Here is a 22,092-nt window from a genome sequence, read left to right on the forward strand (position 1 = left end):
ATCAGGGAATTGTGAAGAGCACTACTCACCCCTGAGGATCTCAAGGTGCTGAGGGGGTGCAACTCTGAGTCAGCCAGAGATCCAAGTCTTGAGGTTCTTCCTGAAGGTGTGCAGAGTAGGGGAGCATCTGATGTTGACCAGGAGCTCGTTCCACGCCTTCTCTGAGACATAGGAGAAGGTTCTTCCACCTACTCTGGTTCTGCAGATGCTCAGGGTTTCTGCTAGGGTGAGGTCGGTGGAGCGGAGAATTCTTTTGGGCATGTGGAAGGAGACTCTCTTGTTGAGGTATTTGAGTCTAGTGTTGTGGAGAGATTTGTAGGCGTGGGTGAGTAGCTTGAAGGTTACTCTCTTCTCGACGTGCAGCAAGTGGAGGTCTCGCAGGTGTTAGGTGATGTGCTCATGACGTGTGATGCCAAAGAAGAGTCTGGCTGCAGTGTTCTGGATGGTCGGGAGTTTGCGTAGCAGGGATTTATTGATTTTGGCATAGAGGGTATTCCCATAGTCTAGTCTGCTTGTTATAAGTGCTTGGTTGATGGTCTCTCTGTCTTCGGGGGGATCCATTTGAAAGTCTTGCAAAGGATGCGGTGGGTGTTGAAGCATGTGGAGTTGACAGCATTATACACAAACCCCGAGAGTCTGATGAGAGAGGACATCGACTGGGTGAAGAAAAACTACATAGGGAAAAAGGAAGCAGAGAGAGAGGCTGGCGAAATTTCGAAACCAACTGTTAGGGTCCACTATATGATGATTACTTCGTTAACCACTCAACCTTATCTGACGATAGTAAACAAACCTTTTCATAGGTGGGTCCTCACAAAATTTCGATTTAACTAAGCTCATCTTCTGCTAGGAGACTATGAAAAATGGTGTAAGCCCCATGAATGTGCTCCCTGCAAATGTGATCACTTCTCAGATCAGGATTTATTACATTTTGTATTCTTCTGTCCCTTTTATAAGGATGGGAGGGAAAGATACATTAAACCAATTCTGAGAGGCCAAGATTTTATGCAGGTTAAACCAGCCTTATTGTATTTGCAGCTCATGGAAACTACAGTAGTAATGTATGGGGTAGCCAACTTCCTGACAATGTCAATCCGATCGAAACAAAAAAGATTAAGTTTGATTAATTAAAGTTGGTTGATTGATTGCTGGAACTAAACAATAGGCCAATGTTTTCTGTAATCCTGACCCATGTAAATATGAACTCATGATCCGCACGTTTTGCACTTTTCCCCCAGGCTGCTAGCACTCTGTATATAGAACTGCAATGATATCCTTGTTTGTTAATATCTTAAACTTTGTATACCATTAAGGCCTTATAAGATTGTTATTATTGGTAATATGATGGAAATGATGTTTTTATATGAATTCTTCTCTTTTTAATATCAACTTTTAACATGATTTTAATAACTTGTTCGTATGATTGAAAGTGGTTCTGTAGCATACTTTATGATTTTAAAACAATCGAATAAAGTGTTTTTGACTCTGATTCTGACTCTGCTGAGGGGGTGCAACTCTGAGTCAGCCAGAGAGCCAAGTCTTGAGGTTCTTCCTGAAGGTGTGCAGAGTAGGGGAGCATCTGATGTTGACCAGGAGCTCGTTCCACGCCTTCTCTGAGACATAGGAGAAGGTTCTTCCACCTACTCTGGTTCTGCAGATGCTCAGGGTTTCTGCTAGGGTGAGGTCGGTGGAGCGGAGGATTCTTTTGGGCATGTGGAAGGAGACTCTTTTGTTGAGGTATTTGAGTCTAGTGTTGTGGAGAGATTTGTAGGCGTGGGTGAATAGCTTGAAGGTTACTCTCTTCTCGACGTGCAGCAAGTGGAGGTCTCGCAGGTGTTAGGTGATGTGCTCATGACGTGTGATGCCAAAGACGAGTCTGGCTGCAGTGTTCTGGATGGTCTGGAGTTTGCGTAGCAGGGATTTGTTGATTTTGGCATAGAGGGTGTTCCCATAGTCTAGTCTGCTTGTTATAAGAGCTTGGTTGATGGTCTCTCTGTCTTCGGGGGGATCCATTTGAAAGTCTTGCAAAGGATGCGGTGGGTGTTGAAGCATGTGGAGTTGACAGCATTGATCTGGTGGGTGATGGTGAGGGAGGAAGGAGTCAAGTATGATGTTGAGGTTCTGGGCATGATCTGTCAGGGTGGGGGGTTTGCCGAGGGCGGTGGACAACCAGGTGTTGCTCCAAGCTGAATGGGAGGGCCCAAGGACGAGGACTTCTGTCTTCTCTGAATTGAGCCTCGGACAGCTGCTGCTCATCTTAGCTGCGATGTCTTTCACTGCTTCCTGGAAGATGAGTCGGGCCGTGGCTTCGGGTTCCTTCGTGAGGGCAAGGATACTATGCTGAGTCTGTGCTGTCTGATGATGGCAGTGAGGGGGGCCATGTAGATGTTGAAGAACATGGGGTACTCAGCAGTAAATCTCTGTGGGTTCGGAGAGGAAGGGCAGGAGTCTAATCCTTTAGGTTCTACCGGTGAGGAAAGAGCAGAGCCAGTCAAGGGTGGTTCCCCATATGCCGGCATCATGGAGTCTGGCTGCGAGGGTGTGGTGGGAGACAGTGTCCAAGGCAACGGAGAGGTCTAGTAAGATAAGGGCCGTGGTGTATCCTTGGTCGAGGAGCATGCAGTTGTGTGGTAAATCCCTGTGGGAGAGAGTGGTCTGGAATGCTGCGGAAAATGAAGCATGCATGCAGAGGGGATGAAAACAAATGTTAAACGAATGTTCAAAGCAAGTGTTGCATGCATAAATGAGTACACTCTCGACAAAGTAGTATGTAGGAGCAATATATACTAATATAGCAATTAAATACCACAACAATAATAATACTGTGAACATATAACGATTAATAAAATTTACAAGCTCAGTACTTATCATGACTGTGAGCAGCAAGAAAAGATGATGTGTTGCTCTCAGTCAGTATAATTATTATGGTGGTCTACGTCCTATTGGTTATTCCATTACAATGTCATGTTGGTCATTCTTTTTCCAGGGTTTCTGTGTAATGTAATTGTTCATTGTTGGCTGCTATATAATAAAAGCAAAACAAATTCAGAATAATATGAGTCTCTGGTCTTTTAATATAATTTGCATTATTTTTGTAGGAAACAGTACCAGTTTTGCAGCACAATATGCTGCCTTGCATTACTTTTCATTAGGGAGGCATTTCATCAGTGGTGCATAGGCCTTCCTGTGCTTCCACCAATGGATTTTGACACAACTTCATATCTGCAAAAACCTTGTAGACCTGGCTCTATGTCAAAAACCTATGTGCACCTGAGTTTGGTATAACAAGAAATATCTTTATTTCTCCTTATTTTCTCGTTCAAGTTTGCTGCATTCCGCAGCACATATACTTAGAGAAAATAGCCTTAAAACATAGTTTTGTGTAATAAAGGACCCCTTCCTGCACAAAAAATATGGTTTTGTACTATGGTGCATGACTGAGCAAAGTGTGCCAGTGCACGCAGACACCAGAATTTTTTGTTGAAATGGTACAGATCTGTTCTCTCCAGTTTACACAAACCAGCAACTTTGCTTGCTGATACACTCGTAAATGTCATTATTCTCCAAACTGCAAACCAGAATCCAATTATTTGACTTTCTGTATATGCGAACAGACACCTGCAGTGACCGAATGAACCAACCTAGGTTTTATAATATAAAAGGGTGCATTTCCAATCTCCTATTTCAACTTCCATTTATTTTTCATTTAAGTTGTGCTTTTTTATATGCAGCTACCTTAGGATGAAAACCAACACAAGGGTTACAGAACATTTTGTTCTTTTTACATCAACCCTGAAGTCACTCACCCCGCCCCCCCATGACATTGAGGATTAAAGTTGCCATACTTTTTATTAACTTTTAGGAGCTTCAATCCTGACTGTCATTAGAAACAACTGGAATATCATCTTTATTGAAAAAGTGGCATCCTCATTCTCCCCACTCTGGAGGGTCAAATATTTATAGCCCTAATATTCACACAAGTGGAAAAATAGCACATCATGCTACATGTGGAAAGCTGTGCTATTCCTCCCAGACACTCTGTAAATTTAAAGGAAATGAAGAAGCATGCCGGCCAAAGCTGTACTGGCCGTAGCGGGCACCTGGCGTTTTCCGGGTGGGCTGGAAGGGTTAGGGCCGGTTTTTGGCACATGGGGGTGGTTTTGCAGAAGTGCTGCAAAATCGGCCCCTTGTAACAAAAGTGACAATGGTCCTTGTGCATGACACTAGCATTCCGGGACGGAGCTTCACAGTACATCCCCTTGTGCCAATCGAGCGAACTGTCAGGGCTGTTTAAGGTTACCAGTCCCGTTGGGATGCCGGCTTCCTCGCTCCCCCTGCTCCCTGGAGAAAACCCAGAAACAGAGAGAAGGAGGAGGAGTGAGATAGGATGGGTAGGACCACATTTAAGGCATTGTTTGAAAGGACGTCTTTGGGCAGCCAGGCAGCAAAAAGAGACAATGCTTTTCTCTCTTCACACACAGAGGCACAGCATAATCTGCTGTGTGCAGAGCCAATGGGCAGTCTGCACTTGATAACAACTTGCATGCATCAGCTGATTTTGCAGTAATTGAGTGATCTGCAAAACTGTTGAGTTTTTCATACCACTACTGTATGTATGATGCTGCTTGCGGCCCAACGCAGGGGGCCCCCATCAAGGGGCACCCACCTTAGTGCCACATTTGGCACAACCCGATGGGTCTAGTTGTTAGACCTCCGGAGTCCTGGTGTCTGTCGCATTCATGCGTAATGTTCTGCGCACTGAGTGGGCGGAGGCTAGGTATTTTATACTCTCCCGCCCATCCGGTGTTCCTTTTGCGCCATGGTCCACATGCCGTCTGGTCGTGCATTTGGTCGTGTCCAGGAGCTCTTTGTTGCTGTGAGTCCTTGGGAAGGAAGAGGGGGCAAGCCACACCGACAACCATTTGTGTTTGTAAAAGTCCGCTTTATTGAAACAGGTGCATATCACAATTTTATTAACACTGGCACTTTGCCTTACAAAACTAAAACCTCCCTAAACATAAATTTATCTGACCCCTTGTCTTTCCTACCCCACCCCTACAATCCCCACATCATAAAATCCCCACCCTGCAACATACAATGCATACATTTCCATAACATTAAATATTACACAATCTTATAACATAGCATTTAAAACTCCTACCCTCCCATGACCTACAATCCTACCTGCCTTCCTGCAACTGAAACTAACGAATCTCTAATGTAAACTTCCAACCTGCTTAACCTTTCTCTGCTCCTGTTCACAAATTCCCCAAACTTAATCATAAACTATCAAACTCCAGTCAAACTTGGCCAACTTCAAAAATAACCTCAGCAGCACCTGTTCCAAGCGACAACTTCACAACAATGCAGACCCCTATGCACCTTTTCCAACAAGGCCCCTGCCTGGAAAAAACCTACGCTAACATCCTCCCACAAAAAACGCCAAGTCCCAGGGAGGGAGCGCGGGGACAAAAAACCTGCACCTAAAGCGCTCCCAGCCACCAGGTCACCAGAACCTAAACGGGTGGCTGGGCAGGCGCCAGCAACCCCTAAATAGCCTTGGGGTATCTTTCAAAATTGGGCTGCATTTGGGCTAGTCCCAAAGCAGCCCAAAGCCCAAAATGATTTACAAACAAGTGGTTCTGTTGGGTATAGACAATCTCTTTCGGGTGGGCTGAGGACAGCTCCAAAACACACAAATAAGCAAACCTCTCTGATAGTCAAAGTTTTTATATTAAAAACAGGAAAAAAGAGACAATATATTGGAATTACTTCATTCCACTACATTACTGACGATTACTTATCAAATACGTGAGCAGTAACTATGGTGATTCAAGTGACAAGTGCAATGTATATAGTGACACTTATTTACAAAAACATTTATTTACAATAAAATCACAGAAAAAGGGGACTGGGGGAAGTTAGAACGATGTGATTTCTATCGTTTTATGGCCAGTTTTATACGAGTAAATGTTCCAAGGAAGAAAAGTGGTTAGTGTCCATATTCCTGGAGTTAGCTTGGCCAAATGTAAGAGCGTCGACGTTTCGACCCTGGTTGCGCCCCAGTTGGTGGTCGCGGCGGGTCTTTATCAAGACCTGAACCCTTGTTTTTCCTCCACCCACCCCTAAGATCCCCACATCATAAAACTCCCACCCTGCAACATACAATGCATACATTTCCATAACATTTTATATTACACAATCTTATAACATAGCATTTAAAACTCCTACCCTCCCATGACCTACAATCCTACCTGCCTTCCTGCAACTGTAACTAACGAAACTGTAATGTAAATTTTCAACCTGCTTAACCTTTCCCCGCTCCTGTTCACAAACTCCTCAAACTTAACCATAAACTGCCAAACTCCAGCCAAACTTGGCCAACTTCAAAAATTAAATTTAACAATAAGGAAATTATATAAAATGAAAATAAAATAAGTGATAAAATAAAATATGTCTAGAATATCTCTGTCGCCAAGTTTAAATTAATAGGATGTATACCAATATTTGAAGATATGGCCATTGTTGGAACAATTCTTTCCCAGTGATGTCAACTTCAAAAACAACCCTGCCACCCAGGAAAAGGCGGGAGGGTAGGCGAATATGCCACCTTCACCTTTTTCTGCCCCCCCGCCCTCTAGCCCTAACTCCCTGCCCCCCCAGGCCATCTATCTAACCTAACCCCCCCACCAAGCCCCCTGAAAATGCCAGCTCAACTTGTGCGCACTCCCAGCAGCCTGGCCAGCACTTCCTGCAGCTCCAGCAAATAGAGATCCATACCAAGCCATGAAAGGTGCACCCCGTCGCCCTGAACAATTCCGGCGCATCATACCGAATGTCCTTATGCCTGATTCTGGAAAAACCCAAATGGTGACAAAACCTCACCATCTCAACATTCACCTTATCTACCGCACTGGGGTTCACTGCTCCCCTCCACACCCTACGCGGGACAAACTCTGTCCAGACCACCGTGCACCCCGACCACTGCCTCATACTCTCCTTTAAATCCTTCCTCATGGCCCTCATCAGCAGCAGTCCCATCTCTCTGACCATGTCATTCTCACCCAAGTGAAGGACCAGGACATCAGGGGAACATTAAACAGATCTGGGTTAAATCCAAGGTTCTCCCCAAAGTAACTGGCGCTGTATCTGAACCTGGCCCATTTGACAAACAAGTGACCCATGATCCATATTGACATATCCCTGGCGAGGGGACCCATCACAGAACCTGCAACAAAAAACATGAGTGAGTACAGGAGAAAACATACACAGCCACACTACAACTGGCATGGAGTGCTGCGCACCTAACGCCGATAGCAGTCGGACGACCACCTGCCCAAACTCATAATGTCCCCTCGCCCCCATCCTCAGTTGTTCACCTCCGATGCCGCGCTGATCCGGAAGAATGTGTGCCATAGTGTTTGCCATCCAAACCCAGAAGGGACAAGTCCTTCTTTAACATAGCCAATAGCTGCGAGCCTTTTGCCGCTCGCCCATCCGTGAGCTGAAAAACCCGCCCCTTCTCTACCCGGCGCCAAGGTCCTCAATCTCAACCCCCACCCTACAGGACATATCCAATCCAAATCTGTCGCCTGCAGGGAGATCCAACGGCCCACAACCCTCTGGTCCGTCTTCTATTTACGCAGCCACAGACATACCTTGGTCCACATAAAGGAAACCTCAGACCACAAAACCCGTCTCCACTTTTGGCCCCCAACAATTCAGACACCCTGAAGGCACCTACAAACATCCACAACATTAGTGTGGAAAACAGGCAGAGTTCCCCGTCGTCCCCACAAACCCGAGGCAAGGTTACCAACACCTGCTCCAGCAGGTCCCAAGACAAAGGTTACCTAACCCGGCACACCCGCCCGCACTCCCGGGCCCACCCTTCGAGCATGCGAGAGCCGAGCCCCCCCCGCCAACGGTGCGTAACCCCACAGGAACTTACCCATGAAGGCGATCCCCGCCAATTTACCCGCTATCGTGACCCGCATGAGCCCTTTCTCAATTAAGGACAGGATAAACTGTATAACATCCTCCTGCTGCCCTGGCCCAGAAGCCCGCCGTCTCGCCCCAGATGTCACAAACTCCTCTCATGCTGCCATGTACGTCACCTTAGCAGAGTGTGCCAGGGACCCTAAAACCAGCTGCAACATCCTGTGTTGCCTACGTATCAATAATGCGACGGCATGCTGGTCGGGTTCTGATCTCCGTCCTTGGCTAACCCACGGAATCTCCCCTACTGTGAATGAGACAAAGCATTGGCAATGTCATTTTCAACCCCGGGCACATGCACCGTGCAAAAGGCAATATCATGCCGCAAGCAGCCCAGCACAAACACTCTCAGCAACTTCAGCACCTGCGCGTCTCTAGCAGACTACCTTTTTACCACCAGTGCCATGTTATCTATATTGAAAGTCAACTGACTGTGGGCCACCAATTCCCCCCAAAGCGAGATCGCCACCACCGAGGGGAAGAATTCCAGAAAGGCAATGCTCCGCCCACCCCCCACCCACTCGGGGGCCACTTCTCCGCACACCATTTGCCCTGCCAGTACAGCCCAAATCCCTCACTCTCCGCTGTATCGCAGAAAATTTGTACATCCCAGACAAGGTCATCGCCCCGTTGCATAGGGACCCCGTTGAAGTTCCTCAAAAATAACTGCCACATCCTCAGGTCCTCCTGAAGACCTGCGGACAGCCGCACATGATGATGCAATGGCCTTCGCCCGGCCAAAGCCCTGCCCAGTCTCCTACAGAAAGTCCGTCCCACTTGCATCACCCTGCAAGCGAAATTGAGGTGACCCAACAGCACCTATATGTCCAATACCGTGACTTTGTGTCGTGCCAGCATATTCTCCAGCAGCTCCAACATTTGCTTCTGCTTATCTGCTGGTATACTGGCCTCCGTTGCCCCCGAATCCAGTTCAATTTCCAAGAATGACAGGGCCGTACACAGCCCCACTGTCTTCTCCGGTGCCAATGGCACGCCCAAATCCCCCATGACCTCTTGAAACCTGTCCAGCACATCCGGGCAGTCCGTGGAGCCTGGGGTGCCCACCAAGAAAAAGTCATCCAGGTAGTGCGTTACTCCTTGGTGACCTGTCCGTTCCATGAACAACCATTGTAGCAATGTACTGAAACATTCAAACAGTGTGCAAGACATTGAGCAGCCCATCAGCAGTGCTTTGTGCATGTACCAGGCCTTTAAACTGGATCCCCAGTAAGCCCCAATCGTCTGGGTGGACTGGAAGCAACAATGACTTGATGTCACACTTTCCCATAATCGCTGTTGCGCCCACGGTCATCCACAAGGGACATGGCTGCGTCAACATAGGAATAAGACACTGTGGTCTCTCACTCATCAATAAAGTCATTTACAGAGCCACCTATGGGCCACAACAGATGTTAAATGAGGCGAAACTGCTCCTTCTCCTTTTCTGGCACTAGCCCAAAGGGAGACTCTTTCAAATCCACCAAAGGCCAATCCTCAAAGGGTCCGACCATGCCGCCCTCCCCAACTTCATTATCCAACTTATCTTGCACAACTTCAGGGTACTCCTCTGCCGAATTCAAATTGTCAGCCCACCTCCGAACCTTTGGACCATCGTATCCCAGCCGAAACCCATCCAGAAACCCCGCCTGCAAGTGGTCTGCAGCCCCCTTGTCCGGATAATCCTGTAGAGCTGCCACCAATCTGTCAACTCTAAATGGTGTACGAGCCCTTCGGCCCAGGCCCTTTGGCCCCCTAACACCCCCCTGACTTCTGCTATGTCGTTGACCAAAAACCTCCTGCCTGTCCCTGCTGGCCCCCTTGTTACTTACCCTGAGCCCCTCAGCATTTGACCAGGGCATGTCCGCTCTTCCCACAGCCCAAACACTCATGTCGGAACTGGCAATACTCCAGAGTGCATGACCCTTTATTATAGTCCCAACATGTCCCTTTAAAATCTGATTGGACACTTGACCCCCGTCCCCACCCCTCCTGGGGGGGGCAACCCTGAAAGGGCTGGTAAACGATGGGCAGCCCACTTGCTGTGAATATAGTCTTACCCGACCCTGCCAAACCCATTGTGTGCTGCCACAAATCAGTGTCCAGCTCGCTGCACTTGGCCTCGGGGTCCCACGCCATACGGGCCCTGTACTCCTCGTCGTACTGAGCCCACGCATACCCCCCGTAATCTGGGCCCTCTGAATAAAGTCCATATATTTAAATAGGGTATCTATTAGAGATTACAAGATATCTTTCCTCCACTTGCCTATATTACCATTCTAACTCTTCTATTTCTTCAGCGGATGCTTAGCTGGCAAATCGAGTATAACAACTGTATCTGATATATACTCTTTCTTTGTGATTGTAGCCCTGAGGAAGTCATTCGGTGTCTTATCTGCCCAGGACGAAACACGTGTTGCCTGTTTGGCTACATTGGATGATGCCAAGCCGAGAGGATCATCCCTCAGAATTTATGTTTGAATGATCTACATAAAGAAAATAAAAGAACTTTTTGTGTAAAGGCATTATCTGGAGGACTCATTTGGACTGAAACCTTGAAATTAATTTCGCTCACTACTGTAATTTGTTGCTCAGGACCAATTATTGCTTACACTTTACCGTCTTCTGCTTTTACAGGAGACTGTTTTTGGGCATGTTGGTGGCCCCTGCCTTAGTGTTCCTTTGAGCAATCATTATTTGTAATATATTTCTTTCTACTTATTTATTGGTTTTTGCGCAAGACACTACTCAGACAGCTTCACTTTTTATCCATATATTTAAACATGGAAACCGAACTTTCGGGAAACTTCTCGCAATACACGCTGGTGTAAATGAGGAAAACTGTTGTCCAATTCTGTATCATAAGAGGCACCTTCGGCCTTTTCGGGAGCTCATACTCCTCCTCTTTCGAGCCTTCCTTTGCTTCCCTTCCCAGTGCAGGAGTTTCAATATCTCCACATACTCCCCGTTCCATATGCGCTCCTTAGTAGTCAACATCAAATGTGCCCCTAACGGCTTTGTGACCTCAGTGCTAACAATGTGCTATGTCAGCCGCACAAGTTGCGGTGCCTCTCAGAAGTACAGTAAGTTGTAGTGCTTTTCAACTTGGTGTTTGGAAGCTCCAACCTTGGTGAGAGTGTGTACACACACGCTTTAACAAGCATGAGCAAAAACAGAACTCTTCGCACACTGTTAGTATACGAGTTATACTGAAATGCATAGCCACAGGTTCTATGCGCTTCTGGTTTTTTACTGCCCAGCTACTGGAATGTAAAGACTGCAGTCATATTTAGTGAATCTATCACTAGAGTGTCCCCAAGAAAGGATGAGTACGGATGTGCACAGGCATAATAAATAGTGCAGATTTCGCAATGCGGTTAACATTTCTATTTCACCCTCTATAAAAAATATTAGATTAACAGAGAACGCAATAATTAAAAAGAACTGTCTTTGGGTATCAAGTTGCTTGTAACTCTGTACTACAAAAGCATGTATGCTGCACCAGCCACGGAGCCCAGCTTGGCCAGAAAGTAAATATGTTCACCCAGACCTTAGGCTATAATCATTTACAAACTCATAGGGACTTGCCCATCCTGGTGCCGGGTAGTGTTATATATATATTTTTAAGAGATATGATATTGCTAAAGAGCAGTCTGTGCTATTTTCATGCCACACTCAAGCGCTCAATGCATTCCCACCAGACTTTGTGTAGGTGACACCAGTATTAACAAAAACTTGGCACCCACTGAGAGGATGGAGAGCATTTGGTGATACTGGGAGAGCTCTAAAGACACTGTAGACAGACAGTAATAACCTAGCCCTACACTCAGATATAGATTTTTCAAATTATTTCCAACTTTTCAGACAAAAACTATTAAGCAGAGAAACCTTGAGGGAGTAAGCCTAGGTGCAAACGAGAGTTAAGAGAATCTTGACGTAACCCTACATGTAAATACCCCAAAATAATATGTATCAAATTGTTTGAACCAGAGAATATCTATCGAAGAAGATAATACATCTTTATCCTATCTTGCTCTAGTCACAGACAGGGGCAAAATCACCACAGCAAAACAAACTGTTGTATCTGCACTCCAAAAAGACGGGTTTTGAGAAGGTACTCCATCACAGACTTTAGATTACATATATCGACTCCCAATTTTTACAGCGATGTGCATGCTGCCATCATGTGAGCTTATGAGATAGCTCAGCGAGTTATTCACTCACTGCTGATCTCCACTATGCGAGTTGTAGCTTTGAATAGTGGCCCCCTGGTGTTTCCTCCTTCTATTGTAAATAAACTTTGTACTCTTGCAATGCTTAACAGAAAACCTGTTACTTGCAGTATTATAAAACAGTAATGTAGTATCAAATGCATCATCCAATCCATTATCAAATTCCAATAAACACAATAGAAAGTTAAATGTCAATTTAGTTTGTATATTTCCAGTGGGGTGTGTATATATGCATTCTAAATATTATTTAAGTTAACTGGGGCTTGTATTTTACACAAATGTCAGAGATGACACCTTTCAAGTCCTTAATTCTATTTACCAGTTGTACACTTTAGGGCAGATATCTTCAAGTAAGTGGCAACTTGCCTCTGCTCTACTACAGCGAGGTCTCATAAAGAACATAATCCTATTAAGTTCACAATTAATTGAAAACTTGGTCAAAATAATCCACAACCCTATGGGGCATATTAGCAAGAACCTTGTTAAACTTATCGCAGTTTTAGCGGCAGGAAACTGCTGCTAAAACAGCGATAATGGTCTTGCTAATATGCAGTATAGAATTCCAATGGAAGCCCAGGTTAGATTTCCTGCACATCTAACCTGGGCTTCTATTGGAATTCTATAACGCATATTAGCAAGCCCATTATCGCCATTTTAGCTGCAGTTTCCTTCCGCTAAAACGGCGATCATTTTAACGAGGGTCTTGCTAATATGCCCCTAGGTACCTCTGAGAACAGAGTAAAGATGTCTGGCCAGTTCTGCAGTGTCTATCAAACTCAACAGTAACTGGAAAACCACTGTGCCAAGTATTGCCTGTTGTCGCTGCACCCCCTATAGCCAGATATTGAAGCCCCCAATGAACTGCCAAATACCCCCTGTTTGTGTTTTGACTTTCAGTGGTAGAGGTATCGAAGTCTCAAGGCTTTACTCTTGGTAAGATAAAAGATCAGGAACAGGTCCGAGTACTAGAAAAATTGTAGCCTTTAAACTCTACATCGTAATCTTTTGTTAAACATTATAGAGTAGTGGTCGGGGGCCCACTGTGCACCTAGGTGCACCCGCATAATCTAATTGCGGCTGCAAAAGCGCCTGGCTAGTCTGTGAGAGACCAGAGAGGAAAGAGTACAAATTTCTTTATAATCTTACACAGTTCCTTCGCAATTGTTACTGCAACTGTCTGTCTCTCTCAGCAGCAACAAAGATTGCAGCTGAACCTGTTGGGGTTTTGGCTGTAGTAAAAAGAGGGTTTTCGCTGTGGTAAAAGGAGATAGCCATCGCAGCAGCTGGGTAACATGTGGAGCCGGATTCTTAGGTCACAAGGCTTAAGAGCCACCTAGCATTGCACAGAAGGACATGTGGGTCCACCTCCAAGGGTCGCTATGGAAGTCAGAAGCAGGGAGGCGGCACTACGAAGGACATGCAATGGATGCCAGCACTGGAAAAGCCGATAGGTCAGGTCTCGCCTTTGGAACCTACTGGCTTTTAGCCATGCTAGAATGCATTCCTGATGCTCTGCAGCATAGTTAAACACAAGCATTGGCATAGCCAATAGGTCTCGCTTTTGGGACCTTAGAAGTATTTAGTTATGCAGCACAATATCCTTGGTGCAACAACATCAACTGTTGCATGGCTAAGCACTTATAAGGTCCCAAAGGCGAGACCTATTGGCTATAGCAATGCCTGTTTTAATTGTTGTGATCATCCCCAGCCCCACATGTTTTTCATGGGCACCACCAGGGGGAAGATTGTGACACCTGCTGGGGTGATTCGGAAGGGGATAGTAAATCAGAATGGTTGCATTTTCAGTACACTATGCAACCAATTCATGATTGGGGCTTAGTTATCTCATGCATATAACAAGCATTGTCAAAGCCAATATAAAGGGCTAGTAGGTGTAGTGTTAATTTGTTAGTATATACCTGGATTATAGTCTTACAACAAAGTCGCCAGTAGGTATATATAGTTAGGATTTTTTCTCTATGGGACTTTTGAAAATTCTATGTCTAATAACTTTGGCGTTTGTGGACGGAATCGGCTGAAATTTTCAGGAAAATGGCACATTTTGTTTCTGAACAGCCCCTGAACATTTGGGGGGGTTTCGTCAAGGAGGGGCCAAGAAAAAAGGGGGGTCCCAAAACGCGTTTTTCCCATTCATTTTTCCGTAGGGCGTTTGGCCTCACTTTTAGCTCGAACGGCTGAATGGATTTGCACGAAACTTGGCAAAATTGTAGGGACTGTTAGCCCGATGTGCCTTTGCTAGGTCTCAATATATGTGCTCCAGTGGATTTTGAGAAATTAACGTTTTAAAAAACAGATATATCTGTGACAGCGTCCCGGGTAGCGCTCCGGTTCGCGAACTTTTCGCGTAACGGAACTTTGCGAAGCGAAGCTGATTGGCTCTCCGGTGTCTGTCAACATTCTAAACAGTCCGGAACGGCCGCCATCTTGTCTCTCGATAGGATCGAGAGACAAGAGGAGGAGAAAAACGAAGGGGGAATTTAATGAAAGGGGGCAAGGTAGACCCCCCTTGACACCCTAGGAATGATGTTGGGGTTATTAAAGGGTCCCGTGGGGCAAATAAAAAAAATTTGATTTTTTGCGGTGGAAGCGCTTTCCGGTTCGCGAACCGGGACGCGAAACGGGAATTCGCCATTTTGTGTTTTGTTTTAATTAAATTACAAGATGGAGGAAAAACAATGTGAGAAATGGGTATAAGGGGGTACGGGAGACGTATCCTGACCCCCTATGTTTTCTGAGGGTGGCTGAGGATGCTCATATATGTTGATACATGTCTTCCAGCGGCTGCACTTGAGCGTTTTATTTTTTTTTTGCTGCGTGATGTCTGTTCGATTCGAAGGAAATCAGGAAGTGTTGACCGCCATTTTTACACTGCGAGTAAATATATTGTTAAAAATAATTGTTATAAATTAATCCGTATTGATAAACATTGTCTGCGCCATCTTGCTTTTTTTCCAATGCCACACTTTTGTCGTGCACGGCAGCCATTTTAGATGCCTTGACCAGACCCACTCTCTGCACACCGCCGATCCTCAGCATGGCTCCCCACCCTCGCAAGCATCTCCCCCATGCACTGGTCATCCCCGCTCTTTCTCTCATGCATGGGCCATAAACCTCCCCCCATCTGCGCTGCTCTTCCCTGAGAATCACACCCTGTGCCCGCCCGACACCTCCCTTTCACCCTATTCACTACCGCACCCTCTGACACTCCTCTTCCTCTGTGTCTGATTGTCCAGGCCGGTCCCAGGCTATCACCTAGCCCTGCGGATGTAGTTTATGGCCCCAAATGTAAAGAATCATCCCTCTTCAAAGGAGTTACAGTAGATCAAGGCCCCCACCCCATGAGATGCGTCACACCACACGCGTTCCTACTATCTGATAACGACCCTGTATTGTGATTGGGGAGGGGATTCTCACTGTGAGGGTGTGTGGGACCGAGCCTGAAGCGGAAGATTCCAGGGATGCCTTTTTGTACATCAAAGTCTTCACAATTATGTGTCACATTAAAAATATATAGCACTCCAACAAAGAAGAAGGGTTATAACACTTTAATAACTTATAAATATATACAACGCTCCAACAAAGTAAACCCGTAAAAAAAATTTTTTTTAAACAAAGCAACAATGGGCTGCTGTGAGGTGGCGTCAGTAGCGGTCTGTTGTGCGAATAGTCCGAAGGCAGCACAACGCGCTGAGATCTGGACGGCACCCAGGTGATGTCCTTTACTTGCCGCACTGGTCTTGGAATCCTACAATGCTGCGCCGAAAAACGGTGTGGGGCGCCCTGGGGGGGGGGGAGGCGGCGTGAACGGGCCTCCCCAGGTGGAGGCTCGTCTGCTGTAGTGGGGCACCTCTTTACCGTTTCAGTTGCAATTCAGCGGTTTTCCGCCCGCTTTTGCTGCACTGTGCCTCATCCGCCATTCAGCTGTTTACCGCCCGCTCTTGCGGCTACAGCGTCTCGCCCGCCATCCAGCTGAGTTTCGCCCGCTCTTGCGGTACAGTGACTCACCCGCCATCCAGCTGAATTGTGCCCACTCTTGCGGTGCAGCGATAGCCGGCTGCAACAGGACTCTCAAAATGGTGGCCAGCTCTTTGGATTTGGGCCTGGTCCACTAAAATGGCCCTGGGACACCTTGGAACTCGGACGCTTGCCTGCTAGGGCATGGGCCCCATTCACGAAAGCGTCCCTTCTTTTGACTGATTGTTCTTGTTGCCTATCTCTTCTGTTGTCATTTAACGGAACCTTTTTGGACTGCCAAAAGGGGTTCTGTTCCGACCGCTGGTTGGTGGAGACATTTTGACTATATCCTGGACCTGCCCGGCCTTGCCCAAAATGGCGCCGGTATAAATGGGACTCGTAACTCCTTGTTGTGTACTGGTTGCCCAACCTTGATATCACGAGATACGTATGCAGTTTTGAAGCACATGGCGGGCGGGGACGAGTACTGATTGAACATTTGGACATCCCTATTGATATTAAGTTCTGATGTGTTATTAATTACTGTACTATTGAAAGTTCGAATTAACGTCACCCATGGTACTTGCCCGCAAATGTATATCTAGATAATTTTATTGTAACTGGCCCTGTCGTACTTTAATTATAAAATGTACGTCCACCAATTCCGCAACTGTTAGACACCTTACTTCTTGCAACCTAATGGCCCGCCCGTTACGTTCTTCTACAGTGTAAATGTCCTCTCATCATGAACGATTCCAGTTTGCTCCGTGGCCGGCCCACGTGGTTATAGGCCCGTATTTGTATACTGCCATTTTCACAATAAAGGTTTTTAAAACAAAACATGGTAGTAGTACCTTTTTTGGTAAAGGTTTGAATAATAGCCACTGTTTTCGAATCAGTAAAAGGCAAGTGAAATAAAGCAGCCCGATTACATGACGGTTAAAAGGTATAATACGCAGGAACGCAGTAAAGATAAATGGTCAAGGGCTGTTGTGTTTTCCACTCCTGCAACATAAAGTGATCGATAAGAATCCGATATTCATGCCTATCAGCGACTAAGACAGCAGGCCGAGCCTCTTTTGCTCAACGGCTCCCTCATGGGACGAAGAAACACCCTTTTTCTCGAAATAGGAATATTTTACTTGCAGGACAGTTGTAAATTTCCCGGGAAAATACATTAGCCTGGAACATTGTTAGTGATAAACTGTAAATGCATCTGGGTCCTTTGCTTTACAAGTCAGAGTGAGAAAAAAAAGGTGGGGCTTTCATCATTTGGGAAAAAAAAATGTTCGAAAGCAATGAAAAGTGTTATTTTTAGGTCATATGACGAAGCCTTTCATCATTAGAATAACAAAAGTAAAATGAACCAATGAAAAGTTTTATTAACAAGTCACATGACCTGTTATGCTTACGTTACGCGCTGCGCGCCGCGCTCTGGATCGTTTCCGGGAAGCTGCACCTCGCGCACCGGAGCACTTCCGGGTGCGCTAACGCGGCGCGTCATATGACGCATTACGCGACAACGCAGGTCCAGAATATAGTCAAAATGTCTCCACCAACCAGCGGTCGGAACACAACCCCTTTCAGCAGTCCAAAAAGTTCTGTTAAATGAAAAGAGAAGGGACAGGCAACAAGAACCATCAGTCAAAGAGGGGAGGGCAAGTTCTTCTCTACTGGGTCACGTTGGGGCTCCACCGGAATTGGTAGTCTACAGTGTTTCTGGATGTTTCAGACTGAAGCTGGCGTCAGCATGAGAGCACCACCATCTCGTGGCTACGTTGTGGCCATTCCGTGAGCAATCATGGCAGTCGCTCCCCACCGGAAGTCTACGGGAGTCGGGGGTCCCGGTGACTGTTGTAGAATCTTCAAGGCTGAGGGGACTCTTTTGGGAATGGGGCCCATGCCCTAGCAGTCAAGCGTCTGAGTTCCACGGTTGCCCAGAGCCATCTTTGCAGGCCAGGCCCAAGTCTGTGGAGCCGACCGCCATTTTGTGAGTTCCGTAGCAGCCGCCTGTCACTGTACCGCAAGATTGGGTGCAATTCCGTTGGATGGCGGGTGAGATGTTGTAATAGCAAGAGCAGGCGCAATTCAGCTGGCCGAGCGAGGCACTGTGTCGCAAGAGCGGGCGCAAGTCAGCTGGTCGAGTGAAACGCTGGGGTGTAGCTGAGAAACCTCCACCTGGGGAGGTGGGGGAGGCTCGTTCGTGCCGCCTCTCCCTTCTACTGCACCCCACGCCGTCTCCTGGCGCAGGTATATGTGATGGTCGGACCAGGGCACCGCAGGACGTGTCTTCAGGTCAAACAGATTGTGGGACAAGGTGTGGAGTAGGCGCAATTATCTCGGGGGCCTCCGTCAAGTGGTTCAGGGAGGCACCGCATCACTTTGTTTTCCAAGGCAGTCAGGTCCACAAACAGCCCCCATTTACTTTGAGAATAGTGAAGCTGCAGCAGGTGCAAATAAGCTTCAGACAGTGTTACAAGCGTTGCTCGGAACCCTTAACTATGGCACCCAACATCCAGGACTTATGCCATTTGTGCAAGGCAGTGACATCGAAGCATCTCAGGGACTAAGCAACATACCATATCCAGAGTCCTTCCCACAACCTCTGCCTTCCTTCTTACCTAGTTATTGTTCTTTCACTCCCACTCCAGGCTTTTAGTCTGTGGATGGAAAACCATGAACCTACACTCACCTATGAAAATCTTACTATTGATGGTTTATTTTGAGCCCAAAATACAAAGGCTTGTTTGGATCGATGTTGCAGCAGGCTGCCATGTAAATAGTTATTTAATAAAACGTTTTACCCTGTTACTTTGCTGGTGTGTTGTATATATTTATAATATTTGCATAGTGTTTGTCGTTATTTTGGGTGGGGTGGGCGGCGGAGCCGAGCTGTCTTGCAGCCATCATGGTGTCGAGCTCAGTTCCTCTCACTAGTTTTGTATTTGTCATGAGGGGTTGTTCATAATCTTTCTATTTTAGCGAGGTCAAAAAGAGATCCCATTAGTGGCCTACTGATTTTGCTTGATTCCTTTTGTTTTTTTAACGATTTTTCACTATCTGCAAAGACTAAACAGAGTATTGCGACTCTGTGCTTGTTTGTAAATAGAGAATGAACCGAAGAGAACCAATTCCAAAACAATAAATGCTAGGATAACAATCAATCAAATGGAGAGGGAAGCAGGCACGACGGATTACAACGGGGGCAAAGGCCTGTGTTACCTACCCTTCACTATCTGCAAAGAGAGAATACTCCTAAAAGAAAAGAGGAGGGGGAGGGGGCAGCGTTCAAAGCACATCAACGTGCATAAATACGAAAATGTTTTTACCTACCACGTACTTGACATTTTACAGCTTTTGATATTTGCTATTAAAAAACCATTGAAATTCATTGAAAAAACCATAGGTTATAGACCATATATAGTTAGGAATTAGCATTTACAAAACCTTGAAAATTCACTGAAAAACCCATAGGTTATAGACCATATATAGTTAGGGATTAGCATTTACAAAACCTTAATTTACTCGCACAAAACCATTGAAATTCGCATATATAGTTAGTTGCACTAACTATATTTCGCGCACCCGCAATCCACTGCTGATGATGTCACATATTACATCATTCATGACATGGTCAGTGACATCACTGATGACATCACTGATGACATCTCCAATGACATCACTGATGACATCACTGATGACATCTCAAATGATATCACTGATGACATCACTGATGACATCTCATTTGACATTACTGATCACATCACTGATGATATCATTTATGTGATAATACAATGAACATCTTCAGACTCTAATATAACCTTAGATACAATCAGTATAAACAGACACTCACAGACTGTCACTTATCCATGGAGTTACTCACACACCTAGTCAGTCATGCAAAGAATCAATCACACCTCCATTTTCTCAACTATACAGTTATACACACCTTACTTATTCAAACATATACTAACACATATTTACTCTCTTATACAATCCCTGATACATGTTCACAATGATCTATACAGCCACTCACACATTCACTGGCTCTTATGCACAGTTATTTATATATGTCAACTCTCACATGTACTGTGTTTTACATATGTACTTACTTTGACATGTAGCACTGAGATAACCATTCACTCACCAATACACTCATGCACACAGTTAACCTCCCATAGAGCTGTTTCCACATGCACTTTTGAACCCATACATATAGTGAATCAACTACTCACACATCTATGCACAGAGTCACACACCTCCCAGCCACCCACACACACACTCAGTCTCCCATACAAATACTTGGGCAACCAATCAATAACCCATATAGTTACTCATATAGCTACTGATCAACACATGCAGCAGTTTACAGAACAACAGACATAATGATGCACAAATTAAGACAGTTTAGTCACTAACCCATGCACTCAGTGAGACACATTAAATCACTCACTGATACAGTCCTACTAAATCCTTCATCCAGACACTTATACATCCACTCATTCTTCAATATGTAAGACATATTTTAACTTTACAGAAACATACAGTCACTGGGTGTTGTCATCAGTGATGTCATCAGTGATGTCATTTGAGATGTCATCAGGGATGTCATCAGTGATGTCACTGACAATGTCATGAATGATGTAATATGTGACATCATCAGCAGTGGATTGCGGGTGCGCGATATATAGTTAGTGCAACTAACTATATATGCGAATTTCAATGGTTTTGTGCGAGTAAATTAAGGTTTTGTAATGCTAATCCCTAACTATATATGGTCTATAACCTATGTTTTTTTCAGTGAATTTTCAAGGTTTTGTAAATGCTAATTCCTAACTATATATGGTCTATAACCTATGGTTTTTTCAGTGAATATATATATATATATATATATTACCTACTGGCGATAGCCAGTAGGTATATATAGTTAGGATTTTTTTCCTATGGGATTTTTGAAAATTCTATGTCGAATAACTTTGGCGTTTGAGGACAGAATTGGCTGAAATTTTCAGGAAAATGGAACATTTTGTTTCTGAGCAGCCCCTGAAAATTTGGGGGGGTTTCGTCAAGGGGGGGGCCGAGAAAAAAGGGGGGTCCCAAAACGTGTTTTTCCCATGCAATTTTCCATAGGGCGGTTGGCCTCACTTTTAGCCTGAACGGCTGAATGGATTTACACCAAACTTGGCAAAATTGTAGGGACTGGTAGCCCGATGTGCCTTTGCTATGTCTCAAGATATAGGCTCCAGTGGTTTTTACGAAAATTAACTTTGAAAAATATATATTGGGCTACTTTGGGCTATATATATGTTGGAGCCCAAATGTAGCCCAATGTAGCCCAATGTAGCCCAATGTAGCCCAAAGATGGCCACCAGAGACAAAAAAAACAAATGTAGCCCAAATATCAGCCAGATGTAGCCCAACTATAGCCCAATGACAGAATGTCCCCGAGTGTTCTAAAGAACAACTAGAGTGCTAACAGTCCTACTTATTACAAAGGTATGGCACACCTGAAGCCATCTTGATTGGAATAAAGTGGTAACTCTTAAAACATTTAATTTAAAAAGGAACAAAATGAGGGGGTTCATTTTGCCATAGAAAGTATGATTAGCGAATATATGACGAAATCCCGCATACCATCAGTCCGCAAAAAAAATCCCGCATGTACTATTAGGCCGCAAATTAAAATAACGAAAACTTTTAGAACAAATATGCCTTTAGCATACACTAAACAACTAAACTACCCTAAACCCTAAAAAACTACCCCCAGCATGACCCTACACTACACAAACAGTACAACACTACCCTAAACCCTAAAACACTACCCCCAGCATGACCCTACACTACGCAAACACTACAACACTACCCTAAACCCTAAAACACTACCCCCAGC

Source organism: Lissotriton vulgaris, chromosome 2_1 (assembly GCF_964263255.1).
Source record: "Lissotriton vulgaris chromosome 2_1, aLisVul1.2, whole genome shotgun sequence".
Taxonomy (NCBI): Eukaryota; Metazoa; Chordata; class Amphibia; order Caudata; family Salamandridae; genus Lissotriton; species Lissotriton vulgaris.